Here is an 8,129-nt window from a genome sequence, read left to right on the forward strand (position 1 = left end):
GCTGTTCAAACATGGCGCCCTCAGGCATCCACCTTTCCAGCCTCAGCATCTTACCTGGAAGCTAGGTTCTGAGACTCAAAGGAAATGCACAGTTGGGAGGCCCAAAGGAAAGGCTTCTGGTGGGTGGAGGGAAGGAAGGCTGGTAGAATGGCAGGTTAAACTGGGAGGTCTGACTAAATGGTGATTTTATAGCTGTGGCCTCCAGAGTCTATATAGGCCAGGACTGTCTCAGGAGAAGCTGCTCCCCAGGTTGGGTAGAACACACTGGGGAGAGTGTTCAAGCAGCCTGCAGTTTCCACATCTTACGATAAGGAGCTTCTCTGCACGTCAGTAACTGATGTATCTGGAAAAGAGTTGTGCAAATCTTCCAAGTGCCTTTCATTTTAGACCTAAACTCTTGGGATGAGGTGCCAGCTCAATCCCCACAAAGATGTCATCACCCCGAAGAAGAGACATCTACCCGTGGCAGTCACCCAGAGGAATGTTCCCCAGGGACCACTGCAGAGCCTGGCAACTAAGAGGCGACCACAGCCCACAGCGTTCGGGGTCAGAGGTCACTGGTGGGTTATTCTTGAGCTCTGACTTGAATTGGTGACAGCAGCCTGTGGGCTCGTCTTCCTGGCATTTCCAAACAATTTGGGATGGATCATTCGAGCAGCTTCAGCCAGGAGGAGCTTTCAGTGACAGTCCAAGATGTCATTGATTAAGAACAAAGCAAGTGAAAATCATATGGAAAGAACCGTATCCCAAACCACCATCTTCAGAAGCCAATCTCCCAAAACAAAGTAAAATCAAACCTCCAGACAAAATAAGCCACCACCTACAACGCAGCCTCTGCTGGTACCCTCTGAAGATCTTTGTTTCCCCCCAGTGCCGCCACCCAATTGGACGGTAAACCCCAGGAGGACAGGAGTCCTGGCCAGGTTTGCTCTTTGTTGAATTTCCAGCACCTAACACAGAAGCTAGGATATAAGTCCCTCAAAAACTCCTTGCTGAAAGAGCAAATTAGCAGGATAAAAGTAATTAATGAGAAAGGAAACCAAGGAAGCAAACAAACCGGAAACAACCAGGGACTCAGATCTGAAGGGGAATTTCCAACTCCATTTAAAGAACGGTCTGTGACCCGGTTGCGTAACATTCTGCTCTGCTTGTGTGTAACTCGCCCTTGAATCTATGTGTGGGTGGCATGGTCTGTTCCCCTCCCCCGCCCCCTCCCCCGCAATCTGGGAAGATTTCTAAATTTTAATATCATTTACCTTCACTGATCTTAGTGGCTTCAGATGATTCCTGGAGCAACAGGTAAATAATTCTCAGTCCCTCAGCCCCTACCTGTGGTGCATGAAGGAAATGCTTCATATTTGTTTTAACAAAGTTTTACATTTAGGGAGGCCCCTGGGGATACAAATTTGAAGCTATTTTCTCTCTGTAAGACTTCCGTTGGGCCAGAGCCATGGGCCAAATGCTCTTGCCACCATTTTCTGAATTCTCAATGTCCATCGTTTCTGCTCATGATGAACTTGGGTCTTGCTGTGGGAGAACAGAGCCTGCCTACCCTGCCTCAGGCCTGCAGTTTCCCTAATAAAAGCCAGAGGGTAGATTTTGATTGATCCGATTTACAAAGCATAAGGCTGGAGTTTTCAGCAACCCCTTCTCGCATCTAACCAAAAGCAAACTCACGGAAACGTGCTTGCGGTCTGAGATCCTGCCTCATTTTAAGCCTTGATTAAGTGCATGTCTCTGTGTGTCCCCTGCCCCTTCTGTGTTGCCACCCCACCATAATGGCCAAGAACCCAACAGGTTGGGTTGGAAACAGAGCCTTTAGACCAAGTCATACAACAGGCTTCTGAGTTGGGTACAAAGCCAAACACGATCTGATTTACAGGAACTTGGGGGGGCCCCCCTGATGGAGCATATCCACTCCCCTTAATTGACCTGGCTGGAACTCTTGCCACAGAGATTACAAAACTCGGAGCAATTAGCTGGAGATATTCATAGGTTCTGTCATGTAAAGTACTTAGAACAAAGCCTTGGATTGAATTCCAAACAGAGAATTTTTACTTCTGGAGCCAAAGAAGACTTTGTTCTGGGGTTTACATCATGAAACTATTTTTAGAGTCCAAGTCTGCTCTGGCAGGGGGACCAATGTTCCCTGTCCTTCCCTGGATTCCTTGTGCCAACGTCCCCTCCCCACCGATTCTTTTTCTTCCCCAGAGCCGGGCACTTGGCCTGGACATGACTGGGGAAAGATGAAGACTTCAAGGGGGTGAGCCCAGGATGGACGGCTGTCTCTGGGGGGCCCCTGGGGGATGGGGACCAGGGTCATCTCAAGACCCAACCCAAATGGACAAATTGTTTGAAGCTCCGGGAAACCGTGGTTGAGAGTTTAGAAAGCCTGGAGGAGGCTCTGTCCTCTCCTGTCAAGACAGAACGGGAGACATTGGTTTTGTATCAAGAAAAGTTCCTGTAATTTCTCAGCTTCCTCCTGGACCCCTACACTCTCTGTAAAAACCGTGGTTGAGAGTTTAGAAAGCCTGGAGGAGGCTGTCTGTCCTCTCCTGTCAAGACAGAACGGGAGACATTGGTTTTGTATCAAGAAAAGTTCCTGTAATTTCTCAGCTTCCTCCTGGACCCCTACACTCTCTGTACAGGACGTGTTATAGGAGCAAGGATCTGAGTGAAAGAAGAGACTCCTTCAAACCTAACAGAACTCTTGTTCTTGCTACTAGCACTTGTGTGCTTCTTTGTACTTTTCACAGCAGTTTTATTCATCCGTCTAATGTGATCCTCTAACTACTCCAAGTGGAACCTGGGATTCTAATGATGGGGGAACTGAGGACCAGAAGAGAGAAATCATTTTCAAAGGTCATTTAGTGAGAGCAACCTAAGTTTCTCAACTCCTACTTCAGAGTTTTTTTCTAGTAAGCTGTGTAAGTCAGCTCAACCGGGGAAGAGGTTTCTAGGAAGAGACTGCCCAGAGGGGCAAAATGTCCCGCCCTAGCCCTGCCTGACCCACTACGGGGACAGCTGAGCACAGCCACATTGTTCAAGCATGCTGGCTGTCATCCTTGCTGTCAGACTCTGGGGCTTTGTTCCTGGGATGGGAAGCCTCGTCTCATTTCTCTCTTCCTCGTGAGACGCCCATGCTAAATGTAAGCCTCACAGAGCACTGGGCAATGCTCCCAAGGTGTCCGTGTGAGGCAGCCCTGACACCCGAGGGCACGCAGGCTCAGGTCCAGGGCTGACCCCAGACCAGGCAGAGAGAAAGGCACCTCCTCCAGGGAAACGCAGCCCCACAGCCGGGCACAGGGTTTGGAGACGAGCCCTGACAGCAGCCGACCTCCCCTGCTCCCTTGGTCAGTGTCTCTGTATAATGAATAGAAAGAGGAGATCAGAGCCAGGATGCCAGGCTTCCTTCCCTCACACCCGTTAGGCAGAGAGTCAGGGAAATCACCCCTGAGGAAGGTGGGGGGAGGTGGCCCCCCTATACAGTGCTGGCCATACAGTCTGACTCAGGAATCCATCCCCTGTTTTCCGGGCTGTATGGGCCTTTTGAAGGAATGAGTGGTATTTCCCACCTCCCCTCAGGGACTCTGTGTTCCAGGGACCCGGACCTCCCTTGCCCCAGGTGAGAAACAAGTACAGGCTTGTGCAGGGGAGGAGCTGGCTGATCCCAGCCTGGGATTTCTCAGGGTGAAGGGGAGGGGGGACACATCCCAAGGAAGGACGCCCAGAGCGGATGGATGGAGAGCTCCTGGGGCCCCTGGGGGTGGGGACCTGTGCTCTGCCTGCACCCAGAGGCAGGAGGTACAGGACCTTGGATGGAATGAGTGTGGAGATGTCCGGGGTGAACAGGAAGTACCACTTCCGTAAGAGCTGTGAAGGGTTCCTTTTTTTTTTTTTTTTTAGTACATGCATTTCTTTTTTTTTTTTTAACATTTTTATTGGGGTATAGTTGCTTTACAATGTTGTGTTAATTTCTGCTGTATAACAAAGTAAATCTGCTATATGTATACATATATCCCTATATCCCCGTTCTTGAGGCTCTCTGCTTGGCTTGGAGGAGGGGTCGGGGTCTTGGAATGGACCACACAGGCTAAGACACTGAGCATCAAAGTAGTGAAGACAGGTGCTGAGGCAGAGACCTTTCCCCACTTCCGGGATGATGTGAACGCCAGGAATTTTTTTTTTTTTTTTTTTTTTGCGGTACGTGGGCCTCTCACTGTTGTGGCCTCTCCCGTTGCGGAGCACAGGCTCCGGATGCGCAGGCTCAGCGGCCATGGCTCACGGGCCCAGCCGCTCCGCGGCATGTGGGATCTTCCCGGACCGGGGTACGAAACCCGTGTCCCCTGCATAGGCAGGCGGACCCTCAACCACTGCGCCACCGGGAAGCCCTGCTTCTATTTCTTGAGGTCTATCTTGACTTCTGGGAAGCCTGCTGGTACCTCTGATCACCCAGGACCCAGAGACTATGTCCTGGACTTCTTGAGTTTGAGATGCTCTAGAATAATGAGAAAATGGTAGGGTCCATTTGGAGTGGAGGATGGGACTTGTCCCTCTGAAAGTCGGAGGGGGCAGAGCCTGGTAAGGCAGCCCCTCAGAGGATAATGTCTATAAATGTCCTGTCTTGTCTCCAAGTCTTTCTGATGATGCATGAGTCTTTCTGCGCAATATTTCAGGGCTTCCCTGCAAACTTGCACTTCAGCTGATGAAGGGGTGTCTCTGTCTCTGCTTTTTCTTAAGTAGCAGAGGAGGTTATACTGTGACCTAGATTCTCAGACCTTAATACCATCTTAGATAGAAAACGTGGTAAAAGAAGAGATTCTTCTCCCAGAGATAAAGGCTGCAATTGATCCAAAGAATTACTACCCCTGAACCCTCCTTTCCTGCTAAAACTAGAATTGATTCCAAGGATGCTTTTCAACCTGAAATAGAAGTATTTCCAATTCTATGTTCTGATGTGAACTGTTTCAAATATCTGTCCTTGTCCTGAACAAAACTCAAACCAGGGCCACTTCAGGCTCATTTCAACCATTGTTATTATTCATTTTGCGTCTCTGATACAGAGAAATGGAAGACACTTTTTGGACTCTCTTTACTGTTTTAGCACCAATCTCCCCTTACTCACTCACCTGAAAAACATGAAGGGTCTGGAGCAAACTCTGCAGAGCAAAGATTGACCACATCTACCTCTGCAAAGCCTCCTGAGGATGCCAAGTCTCCCCAGTCCCTGCTTCACCAAAAGGCAGCATTCCTGAGCTGCCCACGTGGGCTCATGTTTTCTGGCCAGCTCTGCCCCCCTAGGACTGGCTGTCTTCTTCACCACACCCTGGAAATTAACATCTGGTGTTCTCCATTCCCTCTCCTCCATGTTGATCAGAGCCTGGCTGATGGAGGCTCACTTCTCTCTTCTGCTCCCCACAGGGCACTCTGAGGACCCATCAGTCCAGAGTCCTCTCTTTCTAGGGCTCCCAAGCCAGCTGGCTGCACCTCCTTCCTTGGCTGCCATCGTCCGTGGGCTCTTGAGGTCCGTTGGCCATGACCTCCAGCGCGTGAGTTCCAGCCAAGCCTCTGCTCTCTTTCAGTTCTCTCCTTGGCTCCTCCCCCTTTTCCTGAGTGCTGCACACTTTCTTCTTTCTCTCTTCCATCCAGGCAAGGTTCCTGTCCTTCTCCAGACAAGAGTTGTCATGAGCAAACAGGATCCCAGAATAAAGGAGAGGGAAAGTTGTTTAAGAGTCAAGGAAAGCACGCTGCAGAAGTGCTGTCAAGGGCATGATAAGTGCTGGGCTGGCTGTGTGTGTTGGATGAGGCTGGATGAGGCTAAATAATGCATGCAGCTCGTAGATTAGCAGAAAGAAACCCTAGCAAAAAACTGGGAAACGTGGATCTTGCCATGGTCACTTTTTTTTTTAAGATGTTGAGGGTAAGAGTTTAGTAATTTATTTATTTATTTTTGCTGTGTTGGGTCTTCGTTTCTGTGCAAGGGCTTTCTCTAGTTGTGGCAAGCGGGGACCACTCTTCATCGCAGAGTGCGGGCCTCTGACTATCGCGGCCTCTCTTGTTACGGAGCACAGGCTCCAGACGCGCAGGCTCAGTAGTTGTGGCTCACGGGCCTAGTTGCTCCGTGGCATATGGGATCCTCCCAGACCAGGGCTCGAACCCGTGTCCCCTGCATTAGCAGGCAGACTCCCAACCACTGCACCACCAGGGAAGCCCACCGTGGTCACTTTTAAGTGAAGTATTAAAGTATGGAAATCTCCCTTTAGACTAAAGAAGAATTAATGGGGAATAGTCTGTAGAAAATCAAGCCTCTGTGAATTTTGACTTACCTTCATCTCTTTTGGCTTTCAAAAGGTGGAATAAGGGATATGGGAAACTCTTGCCCTGGCCTTCATTCTTTCTCCCAGGCTGAACACTATGGTATGGGAGCTTTGGGAGAAATAAAGGGAAGAGAATGTTGGACATAGCCAGATAAATGTCTCAGTTATTAGGAAAGGAGATTACCAAGCGGGGTGGGGCTGGGAAATCTGAAAATAACCTAAGGATTTTCCACAACATGTGAAAATCCAACCAATAACCGGGAATAATAGCAATGAAGAGGAAAAGAAAAGTCATCAAAGAAACAACATAACCACCATGAAGCTTGCTAATTAGCTCAGATTTTACGAAGGGTCAAGCAAGAGATGGAAGAAAAAGCACATGACCTGGCCAATCCATAGGAAATACGTCAGAGGAATTCAAGATCGCAGTGAGCCGTGGATTGTGAAATGTGCCCAGATGGACTATCTGGAATAAAAATGTGACAACGAGATGAAGCCGATACTTAGGAAAGATTGTGTAATGGCTGAAGAGCACGGCCTCTTCTTGCTGGAAGAGACAAAAGAACTTTCAAGATCCACTTTTCTGTGGTAAACTCTCTTCCCACTTATGCTTTTCTTTTCAAACAGAGACCCTTTCCCAACCTTTCCCCCACTCTTAGCTTGTAATGACAATCCAGTTACAAACTGAATGTCCCAACCTTCTTTGCAGCTCAGGGGCCATGTGGCTTGTCATGGGCCAGAGGGATGTGAACAGAATGAGGTATGAAGTTTTACAGCATCATCTCCTTAAAGAGCAAAGCCCTGGCTCTTCTTTCTCTCCTTTCTGCTGCCTTGGATCCAGAGGTGGAAGCATGTGTGACCACAGGAGAGGTGACCCACTAGCCTGGCTCCCTGGATGACCTTTTTTTTCTTTTTCGGTACGTGGGCCTCTCACTGTTGTGGCCTCTCCTGTTGCGGAGCGCAGGCTCCGGACGGGCAGGCTCAGCGGCCATGGCTCACGGGCCCAGCCGCTCCGCGGCATGTGGGATTTTCTCAAACCGGGGCACGAACCCGTGTCCCCTGCATCGGCAGGCAGACTCCCAACCACTGTGCCACCAGGGAAGCCCCTGGATGACCTTTTTGATTAGAGCCGACTGACTACCCGGAACTACATAAGTTTAGATTTTATGAGAAAGAGGCATAGACTTCTAACTTATTTAAGTCATTGTATTTTGGGGTGCTTTTGTTCCAACAGCTTAGCCTAAAGAGCCTTAACGAACACAGAGTCTAATCATCTCGTTGTGTAGAAGATGAAAAGAGACTCATCAACAGAAGAATGAATAAAGAAGATGTGGTAGATATATACAATGGAATATCACTCAGCCATAAAAAGGAACAAAATTGGGTCATTTGTAGAGACGTGGATGGACCTAGAGACTGTTATACAGAGTGAAGTAAGTCAGAAAGAGAAAAACAAATATCATATATTAATGCATGTATGTGGAATCTAGAAAAACGCATATATGTGGTACAGATGAACTGGTTTGCAAGGCAGAAACAGAGACACAGATGTAGAGAACAAACGTATGGACACCAACGGGGGGAAAGTGGGGGGTGGTGGTGGTGGGATGAATTGGGAGACTGGGATTGACATGTATACACTGATAGGTATATGATAGATAACTAATAAGAAACTGCTGTATAAAAAATAAATTAAATTAAATTTAAAAAAAAAAGAGAGAGACCCAGCGCGTTCAAGTGCTGACATACAATGAACCATCACAGTCCCTGCGGGGTTGGCATTCTGTTGGCAGATTTGAGTGAGTGGCTGGG

The sequence above is a fragment of the Neophocaena asiaeorientalis genome, unplaced genomic scaffold (genome assembly GCF_003031525.2).
Source record: "Neophocaena asiaeorientalis asiaeorientalis breed wild unplaced genomic scaffold, Neophocaena_asiaeorientalis_V1.1 scaffold14, whole genome shotgun sequence".
In the NCBI taxonomy this organism is placed as follows: domain Eukaryota; kingdom Metazoa; phylum Chordata; class Mammalia; order Artiodactyla; family Phocoenidae; genus Neophocaena; species Neophocaena asiaeorientalis.